This window comes from Zonotrichia leucophrys, chromosome 9 (assembly GCF_028769735.1).
Source record: "Zonotrichia leucophrys gambelii isolate GWCS_2022_RI chromosome 9, RI_Zleu_2.0, whole genome shotgun sequence".
NCBI lineage: Eukaryota > Metazoa > Chordata > Aves > Passeriformes > Passerellidae > Zonotrichia > Zonotrichia leucophrys.
The window spans coordinates 11,240,862-11,255,876 of NC_088179.1; the positions used below are offsets into that span (position 1 = coordinate 11,240,862).

Genomic DNA, 15,015 nt, shown 5'->3' on the forward strand with positions numbered 1-15,015 from the left:
GTGGTTTTACATCTTAATTTTAAAAAAGTGCTTAAAATTGAAAATAATTGCTTGATACCTCATATGTGAAGATAGTACTTATCTGTCCTCTATTCAGGTCTTTCACACCTGTCAAAGCAACAGGACCTAATTCTTCATATGGCAGACATCACTGCAGGTACAGACAGGCCATTGTGCTGTGGTGAGAGGGCATAGTGTCCTTGAGAAACTTCAAAGAAAAGAAAGTCTGTCTTCCAGAAAGTCTTCTTGATCTGGTAGATAAATGTTACTAGATCAACATTGATGATGGCAGCATAACAGAAATCACAGAATATTCTGTGTTGGAAGGGACCCATCAGGGTCACTGAGTGCAGCTCCTGGCTCTGCACAGGACAGCCCAGAATCCCACCCTGTGCCTGAGAGCCTTGTCCAAAAAACAATTCTGAGCTCTGCCAGGCTGATGCTGTGAGAGGGCATCATGGAAAGCCTGTTCCAGTGCCCAACCACCCTCTGGAGGAAGAACCTTTTTTCTAATGCCCAACCTAAAGCTCCCCTGGCACAACTTGAGGCCATTCCCTCAGCCCTGTCACTGGTCAGCACAGGGCAGAGATCAGAGCCTGCCCCTCCTCTTCCCCTCCAGAGGAAGCTGTGACTGCAGGGAGGCGTCCCCTCAATCTCCTCTTCTCCTGGCTGAACAGAAAAAAGTGACCTCAGCTGCTCCTCACATGGCTACATATGGCTGGTTTGTTTTAGATTGGCAGACAGTACTGGCTTCTTCACAGAAAAATGACAAATGAAAGGGCAGATGGGGAAGACATTGCTCTGGGATTCTCATCATGATATTAGATAAAATTCAGAGCTCCACCATGAAGTTCAAGATAAGGGAAATAAATCTAGAATACAGTAAAGATACCTGAAGGTCACATGTCAGCCTACTGTAAACATAGAGCTTTTGAGATGAGATTCAAAGATAGCAAAACAGAGAAAGAGTCATAAAATGCAGATTAATAGGAGCAGAATATAAGGCTGTGCCAAACTTTTTAGAATTTCTTCTAAATCTAGGGATGCTAGTTAAGAACCAGGGCTTGGATTTTTTCAGTTAATCTATGAACACTCTATGTGGCGAGATAAATCAGGTTCTCAAAGACTAGAATTTTACATAAGCTTCACTTTGTTCAAAAAGTTGCCAGTTAATAGTTAATATTTTATTAATGTGAGTAGTGAAAGCAGGTGCATTTTACTCCCTTTCTTACAACCTGTGGTACTTTAAAGGGTTTTCCCCAAATTAGATTACTGCAAAGAAAATAAAAACCTGGTGAGAGCTGAAGTGAAAGAAATGCACAGCACCTCTCGAATATCAACAAGTGCTCACCTGGCTTTTCCAGGACTGGCCAGGGCTGACATTCCAGCTGCAGAAACCAGTTAATCATTGCCTTAGAAAACATATACATCATTTTTCCTCCCTTACTTGGAAAGAAGAGGGAGAAGAAAAATGTACAGTAATCCATAGAAAGGGGAAAAGTCTAACATGAATTTTCAAATATCTAATGAAATCATATTAACTTTTGGGAACTGATATATTTTTAGTTATTGTAAGGTGTTTGTAGAATATTAAAATGTACTTTGTGTTTGTCGTGAGCAGGAAAATAATTCACATCTTCTACTGCTGGCAAGCGTGTGCAGTTTGGGAAGGACAGCTGCTATTAAATTTTTTTTCCCAGTAGGAAGTACTCTGAAGTCATCAGGCTTCCACACATAAGTAGGTCAAGAAAGAATTCTTCCAAAATTTTTACTTTGTAGCTGCAAACAGGAAACTATTCCTCATTTTTATGTCCAAAAGGCCATACTAAACCTGACCTCGAGTTTATGCACAGTTTTACTTGACCTTTATTTAGGATCCCTTCTGCTAGAAAACTGCCTTTTGTTGTCACTAAAAATACACTGTCACACTGAGTCAGTACTCAAAGGGAAAAGCTTTCAATCCAGTACAGAGGTGCAGTGGAATCCTGACTTCAGTGATGTCAGTGGAAATGTTTTCAACTGTTCTGATACCACTAATATTTTCTTCCACCTACTTTATTAAGTCAATTGCTTTCCTTACATTTTTTCCCTCCTGTTTTTTTCCTCTGGATCACAAACTCCCCCCCATTTTTTAATGGAGCAGCATATGTGTTTGTAGATATAGAAGCATTCAGTTCTGCATTTATGGAGTGGCAGATTGTGTAACTGGCATTCTTCATCACTCCCATCTTTATGAAAGCAATGGTATTACTTTTGCCTCTCTTCAATTGTTTAACATGTGCACAAAAGCAGAATTCACAAACTTGCTTCTCATACTGTTATATTCTCTAAATATCAACCTATTTATTTTTGCTGCCTGCAGGCAGCACACTTGATAGCATAAGAAATGCTCACTGGCCAGGGCCAGTTTTGTGTCTTGCTTCTCTCATGACAGCAAATCTGATGAGAAAGTTTTGATAAGAGCTGGAACAACAGCAAAATAGAGACCTATGAAGTCAATGTTTTCTTTCTTTCTAACAGTTTAAAACAGTCTAGTTATTTTTTTTCTCTAGACTGTCTTCCATACCATGAACACTTTTCCTTTCTATTGGCAAGTACTTTTATAACTACTACTTGTGGAGAGAAAAAAATCCTTATAAAAAGTGTGAATCATCTTTGAAAGCAAAGTTGCAGGTGCAATTTACTGTTACTGCATCTGTAGAAATGAATATCTGGTACTTAAAGGCTCTGTACTGTGGGTTTTTCAGCTACAAAAAGGGAACAGGAATATTTATATCATACATGCTTTTGAAAGAATAAATATTGTAGGGTCATTTGAGACTTGTGCTGACAGATTTTTCTTACACATGCATTAAAGGCCTTTGGTTTGAAAATTTCACCCAAAGAGGCCCAAATTGTGTATATTGAGAGATAAAAAGCTTCCCTTGACTTCACTAGTGCTGATCATGTTCCCTGCATCTTTGGCTGGGATGTGAAACTGCTGAGATTCTGGGCACAGAAGTCCAAGGTCCTTTACCTTACAAATCTGTCGTATGCTAAAATGTGTGCTAAGTAGAAATTTCCTGAAGATTCTTCTCAAAAGTTCAGGGTATTTCTAATTCAGCAGTTCTCAAATATTTAGGGTATTTTGTGAAATTTGACTCCTAAAATTTGAGCCATTTTTAAAGGGGAGAGGAAAAAAAATCATACAAGTTGGGCAATATTCTTGCTTTTTATGTCCAAGCAGTATTAACAAATTAAGACATATAGCAGTAGCATGAAAACAAACTTGCATAGTGTTTTGACATGTGCATCTCATGGAAGGATTGCTAATTGGTGAAAATGCCAATCATTACCGAAAGTGATTCATGCTCAGGGGTGGATGATATCTACTGGTGCCACATGGCATAGAATCAATGCTGTGGGAACCAGTCATGACCAATATTTGAAGTATTTGGAAGAGATTTCAGCATTTAAAATTTTCCATAGAAATAAAAAGCACAGAAAAAGGAGAGTTGGCTTTTAGGGGAGCATTGGTGTAAAGAAGAACAAGAAATGGCTGAAAGAAAAAAAAATTGATGTCTCCATATTTTAATTTTCTTAAAAAGGAAAAAGGATGCCAATTGCCTACTGTAGGCAGTGGTGTTGAAGAATTACTACAGAGTCACCATGGGAGTGGCGTGGTGTGAGTGCCCAGCTGTTTGATGGCAGCTGGGGTTCCCTGAAGCCCTGCCTGGGGAGAGGGTGGTGCTGCCTCTGGGACACCCAGCCTGGGTGAGGCTGCTGGGGTTCAGTGGCTGTGCTGTGCTGGGAGAGCATGGAAAAGGCACTGGGTGAGCCAGAGCTCTGCTCTTCCCCAGATATTCCCCTGTGCCCTCAGCACTGAAGGATATTGCTGTGCATCTTATTAAAAAAATAATAAAATAGCACATAATCTTTGCCCATCCTTGCTTCCCAAGACTGGAGACAAAGCTTACCTCAGGGTCTGAGGAGCTGTCAGCCCGGTGAGGCAGGACATGTTTGGTTGTTATGCCAAGTTCATCCTGACTTGTCCCTTACCCTGTGGCTGCAGTGCTGTCCTGGGTGCAGCGTCCCTGGGAGCTGCCCCGGCTGCCAGAACAGCCCCGCACTGCTGGGAGCACACAGGCCAGCCTTGTCACAGCCATTACACCCAGGAAAATACAGAACTTGCTCTCCTCTGTCAGGGATAAAGAGCAACCGAAGTTTCATTAGCGGGGCATTATCAAGTGCTTGTGAACATCATGAAATAGGCTTCCATTCACTCGAGGTTAACAGTTTGCCTTCTCCACTGGCTCTTAGTCACAGCCTGTTGGTGTTAGAGCTTACAATTTGCTAAGCAGGGGCTGTGCTGGGGTATATTTAACTGAAGAATGAGAAACCTTGAGAGATGTGCACTTGAATTGTAAGGATCAACATTTTTAAAAAGTCTCTAAATGAAATATAAGCTAAAATGTGTCATAGGAACAAAGTGCTGATTTTCAGCTGGAGGGCAACTCAGTGCTCTTGGGGGTTGGGGTAGAGAAGAAATTCAGCTACTTCAGAGTTTCACAGATTACCAAGACACAATTTTGATAATGGAGTAGTGGGCAGAACCTTTTCTTCCTGCATCCTTTGCAGAGAATTCTTTGCCTTGGAGATTTCTCCAGGTACTAGAGAAAATACCTCAGTGAGCTTTTCTGAATTGCAAGTTTGCTGGCTTGTAATTTTCAGGCTGGAGGAGGAGAGCTGTGTTTAAATATGTGATCCTGTATTTCTCCCCTTATAGATCAGTTCAAAGTACTGTGATTTGTCCTAGTGAGGAAGAGAGGAGATAATTACGCTGGTGGGAGGCTTTGTGTGTAATTATGGAAGTTGCCTTCCACATAAATAGAGAGGTTTTGAATGCCTTATTTTGGAATTGTACTGTATTGTATGTGGCTTAACAAATATTTATGAAAAGGGTTCTTCTAAGTTTTCACATATATCTAATTCATGCCATTTAACATCTATGAAACTTAAAAAAAATGCACTGTGTGCATATGTGCAATAAAATCTGTATGTAGCACTTCAAAACAGTCATGAGGCAACATTAAAATCTGAAAATGCTGTAATAATACTGAGAAAATTGATGATTCCAACAAAGATAATGAATCTATGAAAAGAATACCTGTTGATTTATGGAGATCTTTTAACTTACAGATTAGGGCTGATCAAAGTCTTGTTTCTTCTATGCAGATGGTGTTATTAAATAATGGATGACATGCCATAGTTTAGATCAGTCCAGTAAAGCCATGTAGGATGATCAAAAGGATGAGATCTCACTGATTATTTTCTTTTTGGTGAAGATTTTACATCACTCTTACCACCCAAATGAAACAACTGGAAGGAGTCACCAAGGAAAATTCTGCCCTCAGAGCAATTCTAAGGCAGAGTAACAAACTCCATCTGTGCTGGGTTCAGCACTTGGAGCAAGAGCTAAGTTATGTCAGGAGTCATTCAGTTCCATTCATTCCAAAGGGCTTATTTTGGATTTACTTTTTTGTTGGGGCATTTGTTATTTTATTGATGCTAATACAAGATGACAGTGAATTGTGTGCTATTTTTACATTAAATGAATCTATATACTTTTCCTGTATGTTGTTTTTACAACAATTTGTGTAACTGTAGAGTTTTTTTTTAAACAGATCAGAACAGTTACCTGTGTGCTCTAATGCCATGCCTTTTACGAGCGTGGTTGATGTACAGTCTAAGGGGACTAGCTGAAACTCTTTGTGGAATCACTATACCTCCTGACCTTCCAAGCTCTTTATCATTTACTGTGATTTTTTTTTTTCTGGAAGACGTTACTCACCTCTTTTGTTTCCCCTTCCCTGAAATTTGTGCACTCTAGCAGCAGTCATCAAAACTGCAGGTATTAAGGCACAGGGTACAGAGTCACAGGAATCCAATAATCTCCTGACTGTGATAGATTGTGGCTCATGAGAATTAGTCTTGAGCATTGTTTGATAGTTACAGTTTTGCACACAGGAGCTCTCAAAAATGCTCATTGCTGAGGAACTTACACCCACCCCTGCAAGCAAGAAGAATTCAAATGAATGGTAATGAGAATTGTTCATGCATCAGAAGGGGGAAAGAATGCAAGAAAAGTCATTTCTCTCCTGGAGCAGCCTGTCTCCTTGACTGTCAGGAGAAGGAACGCATACCTTAGGAAATCAGTCTTCTCTTGTTAATTCCAGCTGAAATGGCTCAAAAAGGTTTCTTCCAAGTGTTTTGACAGAAAGTACAGAGAAGGATAAGAGATCTATTCCTCTGATACTTCAGCTGGAACTAACACAGGAAGGCTTTTAGAAAAGAATATAGTGAGGGGGCTCTATAGTGAAAATGGGAGCTTATGCATTATTATCCAAGTTAAAACTTCTACATCTGAAAAATTAAAAAAAAAAATAAAAAGAAGGAAAATCTTGCTGAAAAATAGAGGCCTCTTAACAAGTGGAAGTAAGGACTTCGTCCTCTTGTCCAATGCCTGGAAAAAACAGGGCTCACAAAGGTTGGTGCTGACAGCATGTCTTACGAGAGGAAGTCGGGAAGATCCTCATGCATCAAATGCAAAGCAAATAAGCATTTTAATTCAATCTGTCAAAATTAATTAGAAACAAGATTAAAAAAGCTCCTCACAATCAGATGAAGCATTAGCTTGTTAACGTTAATTCCCATTCTGTTGTTGTGATAAACTGAGTCATTGCTATTTGCTTTGCAGCTGATCAGCTGCTCTGCAGAAATTTTGAGTAGAAAATATCTATCTGTAGTGACAAGCCATGGAGAGGGAGGCAAGGTCTGGCTGCAGCTTCTGCTGCAGGAACTCCCTCCCCACACTGGAGAGCAGCACACCTTTCAGGGAAGGGGATGGGAGAGGGTCCCCAGTGTGTCTTCTGAGGAACTCCTGAGAAAGCCCTTGTGATGCATTCGCCCTGATCTCCCCAGGCTGATCAGATCCCCATCTTTTTACAGCTGTGTTTCACAGCTGAACTCCCTGACCTGTTCCTGGCTGTGCATGCAGGAGGCAGCAGCTCCAGCCTGGCACAGCCCTCAGGGTGGTTCAGGTACCAATTCCCTGGCACAGGGAGGCAGAGCTGGCCTGGGAGTGTTTGGGCTCATTTGTGTGGACTGGGGCTGCCCCTGTGTGCATGAAATCATACCCCAAACTTACTCCAGGCCTTGTGTCAGGTTTGTCTGAGCAGCTCTGCAGGGATGTCCCTGGACACCCTCGGTGTGCACTCAGAACTGCTGTGTGCCCAAGCTCAGTGCAGTGAGCTTTGGTCCAGGAGATGTCCATTGTCATCAGACCTGTCTAATACTAGGAAAATATTTTAATATTTCAGTGTGTCATTACTGAAATAGGTAGCAGATTACAATTCTGTGCTGCACAGATGATAGATATGTTAATAGAGGAAGTCCAAGAAAAAGCAATCCAAGGCATAATGTTCATTTTGCAGTTGTACCATAATGGAAGCATCCATGTACTTATGCTTAAAAAATAGATCTAGCTTTTCTATGTGCAAAAGTAAAGCTATCACCATAAATTCATGGCTGTTTTGTTAAAACTGTAGCAACAGAGCCTAAAGCAAAAACATAGAGAAGGAGGTATATTTATTGCTATGTAATAGGTTAAAGTAGCAATGTAATTTTCAGCTGTACTTTGTGTGCTTGGAAAAATTGGTGAACGTGCATAAAAGGAGCACAGTTGGCATTTTACCCTGTTAAGAATAAACCACAAGTCACCTGCATTATTAGCCACTAATCTCCTTAGGCTCCTAATCATATCCCTGGGCTGGGAAGAGACGTATCAAAGTGGAGGATGCCTTAGTGTCCCTGTAACTTGGAAAGGGTTCTGAAGATATTTCATTTCTGCCTTATTTCCTAAAGTGACATGCTAAGTTAGTTGTCCTTGTACAATCCCTAACTCATTGAGACAGCAGTGAGTTCAACCAAAAAACCCCTCATGCTGCCAGGTGAGTTACTGGCCACTTTTTTTACATAATAGCCTAGGTGTTAAAGCACTGATCTGTGAAGGGAAAGATCAGGATTTTTGATTCCTCTTAGCCCAAGAGGGTTTAAAACTGCTGTTTCTGTGTCCTAAAAATATCCTAGCAGGCATGATAGAGATCAGCCTGTGTGGAGGCTCTGCTTTCTCTCTTCAGTCCTGCTGCTGAGGTTGTACTGTTGTGTGAGTGAGAATGCAAGTTGGGGAGATGACAGTAGAAAAATATTGCATTCAATGTGGACTGCATATGTGTTATATTTTAATACTATTCTTTCCTTATATTTTAAAATCTAAGATATTATTGAATTGACAATCAAAGATTACTAAGCATAATACTGTTTTTATATTGCCTCTTTAAATTTGTGTGGCAACTTATGGAACAATCTGGTGTAGAGTTGTTTTATCTGCATTTTCATGGATCATTAGCAAACAGAATTTTCTGCATCACGCAAATTGTAAGTCTCCAGTTTAGCTGGGAGGACCAAGCCCTAGTGACCAATCACAATCTTAATTCACTCCTGTTCCAGCTGATACTTGCCATGATACAAAACATCAATAGCAATTTAACTGTGTCATAGCAGCCTGTATGGATGTATTTTTTACCACTGAGTTTTAACTAAGTGGGAATAAGCCTCATATGCAGTCATTTGTGCAGCAAGTGTAACCATATTTTATGCATTTGAAACTTTTGGATGCCTGCAGTACATGAAAAGCACTCTATGGGTTCTTGCATTATTGCATATTTCATTATAATGTAACTCTGTATTAGATATTCTATTTATGCAGAATCCAAAAATAGTTCATGCTGTGTAGCAATGCAAATTTTGGTGAATAATCCACAAAGAATTTCAAAGCTTTAACCATTTGTGACATGCACTATTCTGTATCTTTAATGAGGACTCAACCTTTGAACAAATTATACTGGCCTTTTTATGAGTAAAAACCATTTCTGTGCTTCCCTGTTAAAGAACTGTCTATCACTTCTTAGCTTAATGATATCAGAAATGTTAGGGGTTATTGTTACTGCTGAAAATTCTTAGAACTGGTTTTAGATGTTCTATCAATAGTAGAACAGTAATCAGGTCTCTGCACCTGAGAGCTGATCAGCAGAGAGGGGAACAGCACCAGCATGGCCAAGGCTGTGCAGGACAGTGCAGTGGCTGAGGAAAAATCCACTTTACTCACACTTCACCTCAAGGAACCCAGCTTCCACCAAGGAAGAATGAAGGGAATTTCCCACAGTGTGGGGAAATGATGGATGTGAGTAGGGATGGTTTTTTTCACGTGGAGAATCTAAAGCTGAGGACACAGATGTGCAGTGAAGGGCCTGCAGTGTGCACTGCCAGCTCCCCTGCCCTGCAGGGCTGTGCCACTGGTGCTCTGCTGGTGGTGGGACAGCAGCTGAGATGAGACCACGGGTCCTTAGTGGAACAAGCATCAAAATGAAACAAGAGGGGAACTTCCTCTTGAACTATTTCAGACATGTTGGAAAGCTGGGGCTTTCTACTGTTTAAAATAGATAGCACTGATCAGAAATTTGCCTATTGAGGATATAATAAATAACAATTTACAGAATCAGTTCAGAAAAGCATCAGCTTGCTTTTAGCAAATTGAGTAAAACATTTCTTATAAGCTCCTAATGAACAAATAGCAAAGCACTCCAAGTCCATCAGCACTTGGAATTTTTTAAAATTTGAATGAGATTTTACTATTCAAAGCACAACTGTGTTCAGTACATAATTACATGGAAGAGCAAAATAAAAAAATCTGTAGAGCTGCCTGCCTAAATAAGACATCCTTTGCAATATTTTAAAATAAGTATTTAAGAGATTAAAACTGTTTTCTTTGGGAATATTAGCACAAATTAAAAATTTGAAGAAAATAATCAGATAAAAATACTTATTCCATTCCTTCATGCATTTAAGCATGCATTTCAAGAAGCTTGTATTATAGTGTAAGCTGTAAGACAGCCTTTGTCTTGGGACTTGTACATCCTCTGACAAAAGTTAAAGTGAGCTAGTCAGAGTGAAGGTCTGCTGCAATACCTCATGCAGACTTGTAGTCAGACCTATGTCAGTTTATTCATTCCTCTGATCTGTCCTTTCCACCTTTCCTTGGCATCCCCTTGAGAAGAGCTGAATTAAGAACTGGTACTAAGATTGGTTGATTCACAGTCTGTCTGAATGCAGGATGATGTTCATGTTCCAGTGAATCATGTGCCTATTTCAATATCAGAAATAGAAAATGGCTCTTGAGTTTTTCTGCTGCCAGAAATTGCTTCATTTTGAATTGCTGATTGCCTGAGTGTTCTTAAAAATAGAGGCAAAAAAAGTTTTTTCCTCTCACATTTGCACATTTGCCTCAGCCTTATTGGTGCTGCTGTGTTAGGGTGTTAAAGTAGTTTAACTAAACTTGAAACTATCATAGCCAACACAAACTAAGGGGACCAGTGGTGCTTTTTCTAGAGCAACCACTTAAAATGGGGAGGATGTGCCAATAATACAGAGCAATCTTCCAAATAAGAATTGTGTGGAAGGTCTTGTTCACACCTACTCAAAGGAACTGGAACATATCATTGACTTTATAAGGAGTTTGCATCCAGATACTAACTTTCTGTAAAAGAGTTCAATTCAACACTATTTTCTGATGGAAGATCATTAATGTGCTCTTTGCCGTTCCTGCTTGATAAAATTAATCATCCTGATCCCTTTAGTCTCCCAGCTTTTACCGGAATCCCACTGTAATTTAACATTAATAACAGCCCCTTACTAGGAAGTATTACCAATTTCTTGCCTAGATGAGGTTATAATTAGCAGTATCTTGCTGTGACAATTGCTGCTGTGAAAGAAGTGCCATTTATAGATGGTATTACAGATGCAGATGTGCTGTGGGCACATCCAGGCATTCCAATACATATGAAATGTCTGGAAACACAACAGTGGAAGACATACATGCAGAAGAACACTTTAAAACACTTTAGATGTACTGCAAAGTAACTTTTTGCATATACAGAGGTGTAAATGAAATAATAGGAGACTTGAAAGAGAATTTTAAGTTATGCTTGATTAAATCTGTGCTATAAGCTTCTGTACTCTGATATCATACTTGGGTCTCTTGGGTGCTATTAAGTATTGTCAGTCAACAAACTATAATTTCATGCTTGAGTGGACTGATACAAGCCTAGGCTTCTACTTCTTTGTACAGTCAGCCTTCAGTTTGCTGTGATAATAAAGTGAGAAGGGGAGGGAAAGAAAGAATTGTCACACAGAATGATAATATTTATCAGAAAAATCAGATACTATGATGGTTTAAGCTATAATTTGTTCAGGTCAATAAACTGTGAGTCCATTTACTTCACTAAGCTTTAGATCAACTCCTTCAAGTTCTGTATTTTCATTTGACAGGTTCTGTAACAGGCAGCTATGCAGGTGGAAGTAAGCTGCAGAACTGGAAGGTGTTTTCTGTTTGGTTTGGGGTTGTTTTTGTTTTTTTGCTTGGTTTTTTTGGAGTGGTTTTGTACTGGAAAGACTAAAGTGTATTTCCTCTATGAACAATTTTATTTTTAAATTATAAAACTCTATATGATATGAGTGTTTGTGATTTCTATCTATTGCAGGTTCTAATAGTATTAATATATTACATGAAAGAAAGTAATATAATTGCATAAAGAGCCAAGTACTTATATTGGGCCACCTAGAATCTGTGAGAAGTCTCTGTATTCAGCTGAGGTCCTTGTTATCAGAAATTCAGAGAACAGCACACACAAAAGGTATAATATGTCATATGAGCCAGGATGTTCAATAGAAAAGCTGGTAATTCTAAGCAACTGTCCACAGTAAGTTCCAGGTCAGGTTCTGCCTTTGATGCTGTGCAAAACTTTTATAAAAATCAATGAGCATTTGATGCAAAGAAATGAAAACCTGGCCCAGCACCTCTGATAGATGACAACAAGGATTTAGTAACAGTTCCAGGAAAGCATTCCCTGCTCCTCAGACTGCAGCAATAATGACATGTTCTCCTGCACTTGTCCCATCCCTGCATTGTTTAACCATTACTTTGAACATTGATTTATTTTTTTAATCTCATAAAGCTTTTCCCATGTGACTATTTCTTCCTTTAAAGGCAAAAGCAATGCATAGTTCTTTGAAGGCTTTAAAGAAATCAAGAAATTTGATATAATGGCTTTGTTACCAGGGAAGTAACACCCTTGGCAAGAAAAAGTCCTACTCCAGAATGACTTAGTGTTTGTATTGTTTTATGTAACTTTGAGAGTTAAGATTAGACTATGAAAAAGCATCTGATTTTTCTACAGTTTCCCCTTGTCTGTTCCTTTTCCCCCTAATTTAATTTTTTGCTTTTGTTTTAAACATGTAAACAGGCCTTTCTGCAATGTACTGAATCTTAGTGTCAGGATGAAAGATCTAAATAGTAAAAATTCAAGCTTTATTTCCTTTTGATTATATTTTGTGGAAATAAAATACCTGAAGCTCCCTTATTCCAGGATTGTGATGAGGAAAGGGTGGGCTGAAAGATTTGCATTTTTTGATAAAAACATCAAGAAATGATAACGAATAATTGTGTGTGTCTCCATGTAATGTAACTGTGAAAAGGATCATATGTCAAATATTGTAAAAAACCCAAAGATTTTTCATTTAATATTTTGTACTTAATTTTGCATTCATACTTGTTATTTAAGTCATGCTTAGTAATTTTTCACTGTAAAAAAATATCTGGACATGAACGAGACTTTCAAAGAATTGACATAAGTGAAACATTTTAAATGAAAAGGATTTTACTGGCTTATTCAATGTGGAATTGTTTCAGAATTATTTATCTATGTTTCTTTCTGTGAATGGAGGACAAACCGAGGTCACTTATTATTCTGGTTAATTATTAGCCATGTTTATTTATTAGGTTAATTTGCAGAGTTTCAACAATCCTGTGTCCTTGAAAGGGTCAGGAAATAGCACCAAATCAGCTATACTGATTATCTGTGCTGCAGAAAGAACAATGAGCTTTTCTAGATCATGTTCTTGAAAATATATTTTGGGAATGAGCTTTGAACCAAGTCCAGGCAATTGTTTCTAATGATAAAATCCCTTCTGGGACCCTCCCAGTGCTGTTTAAGTTTGCACTGTTTGAGGAAGCCTTATGATACAGGCAGCTGCTTTTGCTGAGCTCATGTTCTGAGATCCACTCTAACTCATTTACTGTGGTTTGTGCTTTCCTCTCAGCTTTTAGGATCTGCTTTTAACAGCTGCAGAGCTGATTCTTGGGCTCTCTTGGCATTTCTGTGCTATGCTGGCCACCTTTCCTGCCAGCCCTTCCTGCAGCAGTGCTTCTGTGGTACTGGCTTGGCTTGGGCTGTGTTATCTAATGCTGCTGTGGTTCATGATTGGACTGAATTGTCTCTCAGATAAGATTCTTTTCTGTTTGAAAACGGCATATCAGAATGAGTTTCTGGGCCAAAACCAGGGCTCTATGTGCAATTTTGTTGTTTTCACTGAAATGCTAAAAGAAGAATAAATCAAAATATTGATTTATATTGATAAACTTTTAGTTCTCCAGCAGGTAAAAGAAAACAGCATGCATGTGCATGCTTTCAGGCTCTTCCTTGCTTTTTTCTTCCAAAGATGTCTGTCTCTGATAGGAGAGTGACAAGCCAGCCCAGAAGGAAAATTCAGCTGAAAGGACCACAAAATGCTGAGTTTGTCTTTGATTGTCAGTTCACCCCAGAATGCACTTTTGCTTTTAGTAGGTTTTCCATTTTCTCCCAGGCACAGAATAGTACTTATCTTGCTCAATAGTCAGCCATTATGTCTGTTTTATCCACGTACAAAGCACAGGAGAAATAAAATGATAGGTGCCCTGATAAGGAGGATAAACTTTTGAAGTCTATGAAGAATGCAATTCTTTTTGGCTGATGGATTTCAGGCAAGTGCAAAGGACATAAACAGCTTTTTTTTTTTTTTTTTTTAACCAAACTTAAAGGCGTGAATTTCAATGGTGGACAACTGCAGTTTAAGCAGAAACACTTTAAGGAGTTACTTTATGGAGAATTGTCTCACTCTGCCCCAGACACCTGCTTCTATTCAGCGCAACTTAGTGTTAGTTCCTCACATTGAAAATAAATCTGTATAGAAGGAGAAAGCTCTCCTCCCTCTGCTTTCCAGGGATCAGTGTGTGAACCACTCAAAAAGCAGAGTTTTGTGCAAAGTTAGAGAGCTGCATTGCTCTTTGGGGGCTTGGAGCAGTACCAGGGGTGCAGTCGGTCTGTCCTTGCAAAGCTCCTGTCCAGCCAGCTGACAGCAGCCACAGTCCCTGTCTGTCCTTGCAAAGCTCCTGTCCAGCCAGCTGACAGCAGCCACAGTCCCTGTCCTGCCTCCCCCTCACTCCGCCCTGGTGCTCTGCTCGTGTTACTCTTGGAGGGCCACACCTTGTGCAGTGCCATCCTCGCCCCTTTGCCACAAAAACAGGATCACACTTTGCTGCCAGTGGGACCAAAACTTCTCTTGTAATTTAACACAAAGTGTTTAAAGAAACTTACTGTGCATTTGATGCCCTTGTCTCCCTTCCCTTCTTGCTTTTTTTCTGTTTCATCTTGCTCTGCCCATACATACACAGACTCTTGCCCTTGCAGGATGGAATTCCCACCTACTCATTCATTTGTTAGCTAAACTTGCCTACATCTGCTTTGAAAAAAGCACAACATTTTAAAGATGTATATAAAATGCTGGATTGTAAATCTGTGGTGTCTCTTTCTCCTGATAAATTCTTGAAACCTTTTTGATGCCCTTGCTTTCCCACTAGCCTTCAGTAGGGTATTATGGCTTCAAATGGTGTAATGCACTGTAGGCTGTAAAAACAAAACTTGACTCACTGGAAGTGACCCCCTGCCAGATACAACTATTTTATTTTGCATTTTTCTTGTTTAAATTATTGAGATGGAAATCCAAGAGGATAACTCTACCTACTAAAATTGATCTGTTCTTCAT

General features: G+C 39.4%; 1 protein-coding gene across 1 annotated transcript in view; it reads right to left on the bottom strand.

Moving 5' to 3' along the window:
• Window positions 1-15,015, bottom strand: part of SLC9A9 (solute carrier family 9 member A9) — a 174,725-nt gene that overhangs the window by 22,043 nt on the left and 137,667 nt on the right. The window lies entirely within an intron of this gene.